The sequence below is a fragment of the Apis dorsata genome, unplaced genomic scaffold, assembly GCF_000469605.1.
Source record: "Apis dorsata unplaced genomic scaffold, Apis dorsata 1.3 scaffold_129, whole genome shotgun sequence".
NCBI lineage: Eukaryota > Metazoa > Arthropoda > Insecta > Hymenoptera > Apidae > Apis > Apis dorsata.
Genome location: NW_006263422.1, coordinates 267,145 through 278,713, shown reverse-complemented (window position 1 = coordinate 278,713; position 11,569 = coordinate 267,145). Strand labels below are relative to the sequence as shown.

The 11,569-nt window shown below is 33.7% G+C and overlaps 1 protein-coding gene across 2 annotated transcripts in view; it reads right to left on the bottom strand.

Moving 5' to 3' along the window:
* LOC102673149 overlaps positions 1-11,569 on the bottom strand; it is a 51,209-nt gene that overhangs the window by 37,397 nt on the left and 2,243 nt on the right. The window contains exon 1 of one of the 2 annotated variants that reach the window (XM_006612884.2): positions 5,280-5,547. The exons of the other annotated variant lie outside the window; for it this stretch is intronic. The gene's annotated coding sequence lies outside the window, so the exon portion shown is untranslated. Of the gene's footprint in view, positions 1-5,279; positions 5,548-11,569 lie in introns of those variants that run through there. 2 annotated transcript variants of the gene reach the window in all.

Below are 11,569 nucleotides of genomic sequence, written 5' to 3'. Positions count from 1 at the left end.
ATATATGTATAGTTATGGTAGAGATTATGATCATTCAAGGCCATCCTTCCCACTACCACTTCAATCATCGCTACTTTCACAATTTTACCATAAATCTGAACGTTTATTAATGTGGACACAGCAAATGCATTTTCGATGTTTCAATCCTCTAATATTTCATTTATAATTTAATACGCGGCTACGACCAAATTTGCAAATATAATGGCACAGGAGGAACGAGGAAATCGTTAATATTTATCATTGAACATGTAACAAATGGTACGCGCAATCTGTCGATCTAGAAGCAATAATTTCTGTTGCAAATGTTCGAGCATGTTCGAGCGTAGAAAGTGACGCTTTCTCTATTCATCTTCGAATGATTTTTTAATTCTCAATAACTTTAATTGTTAGATAATTTTAATTGTTAGATGGATGGACGAGAAAAGTTTTTTTAATATGATAAAAGCTCGAAAAATAATATTCAAAATGAAATAATTTCTATTATTAAAAAAATAATAAATCAGATAACTAATATTGCAAAAATTAGTTTGAAACTTATTATCTCAGTCAATCTGAGAGAGAATTTCGAAATTTTCATTTTTAAGATCATTATTCGACTCTTTAAAGAAAAAAAACAAAAGATGTGCATATTTTTTAATAATAATTAATAAGCTGTTGACACGATTTTTATCGGATAAAAATTTATTTATTGAACCTGTGACTCGACGATACCTGAGAATTCAGTAAAAATTAAACAAGAATGTCAAAATTATGTAAATAATTAATCGAATCCATTGACATTTTGTTAATTGTCAATCGTTTGCGCGGGCAGGATCAATTCGTATGTTAATAACGGTGTTTTGTTCCTATAAATAAATTCGCACGTGACCAGGAGAAGGTGGGCATAAAATACCTTGGTAAAATAATACGAATGTTGACCATGCCGCGTTTGGGCTGACTATGTGCAGAATACAAATTAACAGTCAACGAAGGGAAGTTTATAAGATGATTGTTCGTAAAAAAAAAAAGAAAAAGAAAAAAGAGGATACCTCTTATATAAGAAATTACTAAGCGAATTGAATAAATCTTTTGATGCTAGATAAATTCTTGAAATTGATGAATATATTATTACACGATTAAAAAAATTAATTTATTAAAATGTCTTTAAAGTTTAAAGTTTACAAAATAATAAATACTTTTGAATGATTGTTAAAATTGTCTTCATATATTAGCTACTTATGCAATTTGCTTATAATAGATGGACAGCGTGTAATATTCTAAAGATAATCGCGTAAATTATAAATAAAATTTATTTGCAATGTATTAACAATTAATAATAAATTAAAACGTCAAGATCGGCGTATTGTTGTAAGAAAATATTGAAAATGAAAGTTGAAATACGAAAATTTCACTCTGGAAAGCTTACATACGCCCGTCTCGATAAATCGAACGATTTCTATTCCAAGATCTCAAATATAATTATTATAAACAATCCCTTTTACCGATTATAAATCTAAGAAGAGATTATTTACACAAAACTGAAAAGAATTCTAATTTTTATCGTACGTTCTCCAAAAAAAAAAAAAATATATATTAATCTAAATTTGTCAAACGAGAAGAAATTCGAAAAGAAATTCGAGAAGAAATTCGAAAAGAAAAGTTAAGAGGAAAATTTTTCAGAAAAATCGAACCGACCAGTTAATAATAAAAATTCACCGTCCATCCTCTTCCACCCTCAGTTCATTACAAAGTCGAGGTTCGTCTCGGAATTCCGTCCAAGTCTCGAGAGAGTCTCGATCGTCCGGAACGATCTCGTTTACGTAACGATCTAACGGGCCCCGTGTGGTACACGCGAACAGCTGCGTCCCATCAAAATGGAAATTTACCCTTGGCTACAATCTACGAAGAATGCTCGAACTTTCATCGGGGGATCAAGATTTACCGGCGAAATCGATCCGAACGGTGTCTCTTGATTGGCGGGAATCATGAGACGATGATGAGTCGATTTTGAGGTCAATGTCCTTCGAGAATATGAAATTGCTTCGTGGAAGATCGTGGAAACGTGATAGAAAAGATTGATGATAAAATAATATGGGATGATAATGATTATCCTTAACGGGATGTTTATCGAAAGTAATTTTCAAACGCGATGCGATAGAAGAAGATTGAAATGTTGAAGTATGGATTGAGAATTTTTTTTTTTTTTTTATATTGGACTAATATGATTCTTTTCGAAAATTGTAATTATTGATAAGAGGTATTATAAAGACGGAAAAATTTTACACGAAACAAAGTGATTTTCGAAAGGATTGATAAAAAAAAATGTGTGAAAAAAAAGGATTGAGAAAAACAAAGAGGAGATAAACAATGAGAAATAGTTAAGAAATATGAGAGATTGACAGCAGCAAGTATAAGTGCTAAAAATAACATCATCAGGTTTTGTGGTTACGAACAGGTATTCGAGTACAGCTACTTCTTCAGTAGCATTTAAATATGTTTTCTTTCGCGTATACGTATATCCAATTGAGATGGATGAAACATTTCTTTCGTGGAATTAATCTCTCTCCTCGCCAAATTCCTTGGATCGATTGTGATACAGGTTTTTTTTTCCCATAAGCCATCGATCTCGATCCTCTATAATCGATCATCATTCTGCCCTTGACCAATAATCAATTTTCAAGGTCGAATCAAGATAAATCGGAAACAAGTTTCGAAAAAGTTTAAATTCAAAGAGTAAAAAAGCGTCTCGAATTTGAGATTTAAAAAAGGAGTGGATAGAAAGTGAACACGTTTGATCCATTTTAATAAATTACCTTTAAACTTGGAAAATTCTTGAACGACGAACTTCTTAAGATTTGGGAGCAAAAAAGAAAAAAAGTTAAAGAAGAGGAGAGAAGAAAAAGCGAATGTGCTTTCATAAGAAAAAAAAAAAAAAGGAAAATTTAAAAAATGGAGACAAATGAAGAAAATTATAAACTAAAAAATTTACGTGAAAATTTTTATAAAGAAACCTCTTTTTTCAGAAAAAAAAAAATACAAAGAAATAAGAATTAAAAATTCAAAGGATATTATTTAAAAGAGAAAAGAGAAGGAGAGAGAAAAAAAGAGATAAAGATATGAAAAATGGAATCGAGTAAAAAATCAACGATTTACTGTTGAATTGACGAAATAAATATTTATAATTAACAAAAATGAAAATGTGAACAAAGTCTACGAGCGTCGACAGTGGAGGATGACGGGAAAGTACGGGTAAAGCAGTAGGGAGAATCCTCGTGGTGAAAGAGAAAGGCTATGGGAAAGGATGTATAGCAGAACGAGTGGCAGTCGACGTCTCTCTTCACGGTACATCAGCATAGTGACCTTTCGTCGTTACGAAACGCTTAATACTCTGAGGTTAGACCTTAGACCGGCATCGATACCGATTCCGCTATGTCGGTCGTTTAACTTGCGAAACACGAAGCCTCCTTCGTGATAATTTACTCCTCGCAATTACTTAAATTCAACGATTCCAACATCGTAATTTTTTTTTTCTTTTTTTCGTTTCACGCTTCAACACACGTCGAGTAATTCGAAACTCGATCAAAACCTCTTAAACAATCGGCCAAATAATGGAACTACGATCTCTGTGAGTGTGACTATTATCCTTTCACGCGAATACTCGATAATCGCTTCTTTTTCATCGTCTCCATCGTCTCGACAGACGAAGACGATTGCTATGATCCTTTTCGAAAGATTTGCAATTTACACGTTATAATTCTTCCATTTTATAATATGCATCTGTTTAATTTCAGTTCAAAACGAGTAGTAAAGTGAATTAAAAGTAAAATAATGTTCAACTCTGCGCAGAAATTGCAACGAATACTCTTATATTCCCTATTAGACATATTCATCGCCAAGTAATATCAGGAAGATAGAATATTAGAAAACAGGTATCCACTGAGGAGGAAGATCGAAAAATTCTTACGAGTTTCTAACGGTTCCTCGTATACTCGCCGGCTCGTTAACGCGTATCGCCGTCCAACGATGTTGCCTCGAATATTAGATAACAGAATTATGGTGTACCGCGTGACGTGAACTGGTCCATGGGTAATAACGGGTTAAATAAAGATTGAATGCCCCGGCACGGATAGACAACCGAGACAAAAACGTCTCCGGATGTTCTACTTGTTTCTGGTAATCGTATACCCAAGACCGGCGTAATTCCGTTATGCAACTTCATCGAGAGGATGCGTGGAATCGTCGGTGACGTTTTTGATTTTAATGCGATATACCGTACGACGCGTGAAAAACCGCGGAAACATTGGTCGATCGAACGTATAAACGTGAAATCGTGGCGCGAGAAACCAGTAATGGAGGGCACGCATGGATGACTCGTGGCGCATCCTATGGCCTCCACGACGAAGAATCGAAGAGATGTAATATAACGAATTCTACGAATATTTCTTCCTATTCCTTTCCCTCCTCTTCTCTCTTTAATAACAATTAACAAAAAGTTAAGTTGTAAAGTTTAAAATTTGTAAAGTTTTGAGAGGAATTAGGAATGTATATCGTGCATTTGAATGAGAGAAATTAGAAATTGAAATAGTGAAAACTCGTTTGGTTATTTTAAAGGAATTCCGGTAAAGGCATTCCGTTTGGATTGTTTTGAGCTGTTTTGTCAAGAGTTTGAACGGGGGAAAAAAGAAATAAACCGAGAAATTTGCTGAAAAAAGAAAAAGAAACTTCATCGGATAAAGAATTTTCAGCGAAGAATTTTCTACTCAACTATCATTGCAATTTGATCGTAAGGATATACTTAGTAATTCCAGGATCTTGTGTGTAATCCAAATAAAAATTATTCTTTTTTGCATAAAGAAGCAATTTAGGAAGATCGGTTAAGCGTGCGAACACGAAGATTACTTTAAAGTAGCAAGGTTATGCAATGTAATGCGATAATTGCATCCAATAACATGGTTCCGTTATATAATTCTGCATCCTTCGTGAGCCTCGTAACGACAGGAATTTCGCGTGCATCTGTTGATTTATCTCGTTACAATTACCGGAAATTGATGATTGTTGTTTAATTGAAAACTCCCTTAAACCTTTTTGCATTCGTTAATGACGCAACTTTCCAGATTATTGTTTAGTGCTTATTGCGCACTCTGGTGAAACAAAGCCGTACTAATAATAATTTGTCTAATAAACAAACAATTCCGTTACTTCTTAAAATACACGATACAATAAAAATATATATATATATACACACAATATAAAATAATCTTAAACGTTCAAAAATTAATTCAACTTCGTTTTATAAATACCATCATCATCGCGATTCCACCATCAGTCACGAACGATGTCTAGGACGAGTGATCCGAACTCTTTTCCAATTCGAATCACGCGCGATTCGTGGACATGTCGAAGGCAATTGGCCAGACAGATTTCTCGTGTACTCGCCAGGTCATTTCTAAATACTACTTGGTATTACGCAATTCGACCCCTATATTCGCGACAAACACGGTAAAAAGATGAGCAGGACAATCTTGCTCATCTTTCGCAACTAACAATCAAACGAACGCGACGCGACGTTTAAAGTGTCACTAAGACGAATGATCACCCCACTGTGCGAATGTTACCGATCGTGCTCGAGTTTCAGTAACTCGACTCACTTCGGTAATCTTCGCCCTTGGAACAGGAATATTACCATACAGAATGAGCGGCACGTACGAATATATTCGTTTTCTAGATTGTGAACGAAGATGGTTGGAACGTGTGACGAAAATCATAATAATCGGTGATAATATTCGATCAAATTGTCCCACGCGAGCGTTGATCGAATATTCTTGGCGCACAACGATTAAGAGCTCTGGGCAAGGTGTTGAATAGGTTAGGTTGGACGACTCTGGATCGTTGGACGAGGTTGAGTCACGCGATTGAATTGATTGGGAATGGGAAGAAAAAAATAACCGTGAGAGAAGGTTAAACAAACAACTCCCCGATGGACGAGAACGATTTGTCTTTCTAGCACCTCTAGTTGGTGAAAAGAAACACCTGCGTGCGGCAATTGGACTTCCTTCTATGGAAGAATTTCTTTTTTTGGAATGAATTCACTCTTTGAAACGTACCGCTCATAAAAAAAAAGTATCGAGGTTAGATATTTGTAAGATTAATTAATTATACGTAATTTCATTTGTCACTTTTATTTAAACGTCTTCTGCTAATTTTTTTTTTACCCTTTATGGAGCAAATTATAAATTTTTCTTAATAATATTAAAAGAAATTTATCAATTTTATCAATTTCGCAAGAACAGTTTATAGGAAATTAATTATATTTCAAACTTATGTCATCGTGAAGAGATATTACGACAATATAACACATCTTAATATTAAAACTCAAGATTTGTCGATTTTCTCCTAAAAATTGACGAGTTTGACAGTTGACGATGATTGGTTGAGAAGATAATGGGAAAACATTAAACAAAGATGACAAAGCCACTGATGTTTTGTAAAAAATTATCGGAATAACGGCTGATCATTGAATAGCTCTTCTGGTGAATGGCAAAATCATTCGAACGAACGATCTTTTAACAGCTCTACGAAGAATACAGAGATGAAGAAGAGCATTAAAATGCACCGGTACGCTCCGTGTTCCCTATTCTCTTCGTAACCCATTATACAAGGTGGCCCGCCAAAAACAATGGATTCGTCATGTCCTTTGTCGTGAACAAGACACATAGGAAAAAAAATTTGTCGTGACAAAATATGAATATTTTTCAGAGACACGAAGATAAGTTAGAAAAGATTAGTTAGAAAGGCCATTTTTCTACGTTATGTTCAAAATAATCGATGTTTTTTCATATGCGAAATCACGTATCTCTATGTTTCTACGTAACATTGCGAAAGTTTGTTTAAGACAGCAAAAAGTTTGTTTGTTCGTGTTCTCAAGAGGGTAAAATGCCCTCCACTCGAGAATTGTGAGAGATTCGCTTGAAAAATTTTTGAACATCAAAGGGAACTCGCTTCCTCAAGCAATAATAAAATAACAGTAACAAGAAATAGATGAAAAATTATTTCTTCTTCGAACAATCTTCTCTATCTTTCTTATTCTTAAGAAAAAAAATATTATTTCCTAAATCCAATTCAATATTCGAATCAAAGAGGGGTAAAAATTCTAAAAACGATCTCTAAGCTTTTAAAAAGTGTAAGAAAGATCTAATTTAAAAATGATTCCGTGTATTAATTTTCATTTTTTTAAAATAATTCTTTTATACGATGAAAAATATCATGTTTTTCGCTATCGCGACGACCTCAGATCTCAATGAACGAAATCGAGAGCGGCGAGAAAGGAATTCTAAGGGCAATCGTCGCTTTCACACGTCGAGGAAAGGTCTTTCGGAGAAAGCAACGTGGCAAGGCACTTCCTGTCTGTCCATCTGCGCGGCAGCCATCTCTCTTCTAATATTTTTAGACTATCTTTCTTTGTTTCCTTCGATATTTGCTCACTAACGATAACAAACAACGAATAAAGAAGATAATAATTGGAAGAAGAATCGAATGCTTTTATAAAAAATAAAAAATTTTTTTTATTCCAAGAATAATGATCGATACTGTATTATTGTGAATTATACGTGATAAATTTTTATAACACTGATAAAATCAATTGATATCCACAATCTATACTACATCGCGTTTGAAAGAATAATTAAAAATTATGTATGTAGATTGAAGGAGGAGAAAATTGAAATTCTTTTAGATATTATTTTATACGGTTTAATTGTTATATGAAAAAATTAAAATTTAAAAGTCCATCATGTAGTTAAAATATATAGGATAATTATATGTTACTTTCATATTACTCAACATATTCTTTAAAAATGGCCACCTTTTCAAAAATTACTTAACAGTAATCACAAATTTAATCAACAGATTCATCTTTTTATAACAAAAGATTCTTATATCCAATTAAATTAACAATTAAATTAACTACTCATCGTCATCATCATCATCATTTCGCTTTACACGTGAGATGAAGCAGAAGAAAAGATGAAAGAAAAGCTTCGCTTTCAATTAACAACGTAAGAGAGAATATTTTGTTACGTAATTTCTTTGCGTGCTATCGTTTCACGGATCTTTCTTTATATGCTGCGATCGAGAGAAACATGGTAAAGTTGCTCGACACGATCAACAACCGCGCCAATTTCGATGAAAATTTCGATAGAAAGAACAGAAGGACGTTTTACCATGGCACGTGTTGTTAAACGAATATTTTTCCACTTTCTAGACCGAGTTAAGCGATAATTCTCGTCGACTCTTGGAGATCTCAGCTGAGCACGTACATTACCACGTTCTCGTCTGTCTCTGCAAGATGTTGGGGCAATGCCCTATCAAGGTTGTGAATGTTCCGCGTACATCAAAGAACTTCCTTAACTCGCTAATGTTATTTTTTTCTTCGTCGTTTTTCCTCCCATCAATAGCGTCATTCGATGAGTTTTTCCTACTATTAACGGTAATAAATTTAATATGCAACGATTTTTTTTAAAAATACAAAGTCTATTTTTATAATTTCCGATCTATTTTATCTCATTTTCGAGTTCTACGAAATGATCTTTGATCCATTTTGTGTAGATTAGATATATATATATATGTATATTATATATTTTCTGAAATTTCTTTTAAAATCGCAATTTTAAATTTCCAGAATAAATATAAGCGAGCTCTTGGTCGAACGAGGCTCACCAAACAGAATGAAATTCATCGTTCAAGTGAATTTGCATAACTTATCGATGGCCGATGCGCGCCGATGAAAGTGGCGGAAGTCATGAATGCGAAGATTTTTTCGAAGTTTTTCCAACAGGAAAACATGCGTTCTCCGATTCGATTTCATGAAATCAGCCGATAAATGTCATCAAAGTTCGCCGATTCGTGTCACGATTTGTCCTCGATCGGTATGCAAGTTTTGAAGATCAGACACGATTCTCGACATCGAAACGACTCACGATTTAATTTTCCCGGCTTTCATCCCATGATTTTTAATGTATTCGAAAAATCTTTGAGTTGAGAAACATATATTATCATTATTAGAAATAATATTATTTTTCTGTCTATAATATACATCTATCTAATACGAAACAGATCTTTAATCAATGATAACCAGAATCTTTTATTATTTCAAATTAGTTTTAATGATTCTGAGAAATAATTAAATATTAAAAAAATATTTTTGCACAGAAATTTCAATTAATTCTGTGACTGGAATTATTAAAATCGCTTCAACATTACGTTCAAGGCAATCTCCAAAACGCTGGCAATTGGCCATTCGGAAAGTTGGCTTAATTGCCAACGGTCATTAATTCGAGTAGCTCGAAATCGTGTGAAGGATTTTTCTGCAACGTCCACCATGGGTCGCGTGACAGTTGTTTCGTAAATACTACTATAATTTTCTATGCTTTAACGCTAACAAACTTATCGAAATGATAGATTACATACACTTTTTCTTTCATAATTACGAAAGACATCCCGGCAAAACCCTTGACGAAATTCCCGCCCAAATTACAATTACCCTAACCTCACTTTAATTCTAATCGTCCACGCGCGTATAAATTGAAGAAATAATAATTTTTAATAAGAAATGTTTAAAGAAAAAAAATACTAAGAGAATGCTAAGAGAAAGAAAGAAGGAGGAGGATGAAAAAAGAAGAATATAAGAGGCATGTACGAACGATTAATATTCGAGTGAGTGACCAGGCCATAACTTTGATTATAATTTAACAGGTGGCTGCATCGCGCGGATGACGTTCAAGCCGGCCATTTTATGCAGACGACATGCGTGAAACGTCAACAAGATGGCTCACGCTGGTGGAACGTCCCTCATCAATATCCATAAGTCAAAGGACATCCGTCTTCGCGTACACACGCGGAATAATTTACAAGGATCCGTGATAACCGAGCGGAGGGATCGTTGGTGAGGGAACGTGCGTGAGGTAATAATGCAAGGGAACGAGGTGACGCCGTTTCCTTTCGACGACGATCCCGATGATAAGCGGCGACGAAGGTTGCATTTTGTTTTATTAATGAATCGCAATAAATACGCCCTTCCGCGTAGAATGAGGGGGGAATCGAAGGACAAAGAAGGAATCCGATAATTCGAAATCAGCCTTGGGGGAGAAACGATCCGGGAAGAAGAAACTTGGTACAGTTAGAGAGTCGTTAGATTGCGAGTGATCACGCGATACGAAGATGGCTGGAAATGAGCGACGCGAGCCGAAGTGAAACGATTATTGGACAGGAGTGAGTGATGCGGTGCGAAAATGCACCTCGAGCTGGAGATGATCGCGGAGAGAAACGTTGCAAATTGGAGACGATTAAAGCGAAAACATTACGAGCTGGAGATGATTAGAGCGAAACAATAATTGGAGAAGAATAACGGGGGATTGGAGCAGAAAAATAAGAATTAGAATCAGAGCGGTGAAGATTGGTGAATATTAAGACGAAATAGGAACGGATTGGAAGCAGAAAAATTAGCTTCAAAGCGAGGTATAAAACGAATCAATACGGAATGGAGGAGGTATTGGAATAAAACAAAAGAAATTAGAGAGACGAAATGGAAGGAAAGATTGTAAATTAAAAAAGATTATGATCAAATAATGTGAGCAGCAAAAATATGTGAAGAATAGGAAGCATTGCGATGAATTGGAGAATCAGCATTGAAACAAAATCAATGAAATTAAAGCGGAAGAAGGTGATTTATATCAAGATTGGAAAAAGTTACAATTCCAATAATACAAAATCGAAAAAATGATAAAATTTTGATTTAAGTGATTTGGAATTAAATTGAAGAAAATTGAAATTGAATAACAACAAGGATTATTTTAAAGAGTTAAAAAAGAATCGGTATTTGTATTTAATTTTTAAAGCAAATTTAATATTCCTCTTCTAAAGCATTTTTTTCTGATTACATCACTCTTATGTCACGCACAACCTTCAAATTTTTTATTTTGTCTTACGACAAGTTTGGATTACAAAATAAATATCACGAGGAACAGTTAATCGAACTCTTTTAATTTAATTCTTATTTCATTTATGATTGTTAGTTTTATAAACGGTAAAATATGATTGAATCGCAATGAAAAATAAAATTAATAAATCTTATTTTCATCGTTTCAAAATAAATCTTTATCAGTTCAAATAATTAATTTCTTGTATAATTTTTCAAGAAATGAAAGATGATTGTATTTCTTTATTATACTATTAATAAATAAAAAATAAAAAAACGTTTAACATACGTTCCTTTTTCCCGATACCGAGATTCTTTCAATTTAAATTCATGACTGGCATCTTTGTGAAATTTCTAGTATAAGCAGACATCATGTATATCTCATCCAACATCCATTAATGACGTTTTTACTTCCGTTGAAGGCAAAGAGACATTAGCATCCGTTTTAACAAAATATTTAAAGACTCAATAATCATTTACCACGTAATAAAAAATTTATCATATGAGGTATCAAAATTAAATTATGTAATTACATTTTAATTCACATTTAACACGCACGCCGACTTTAGAATGATAAATTAGTATTATAGAATAAACAATAATTTTATATGTATTCGT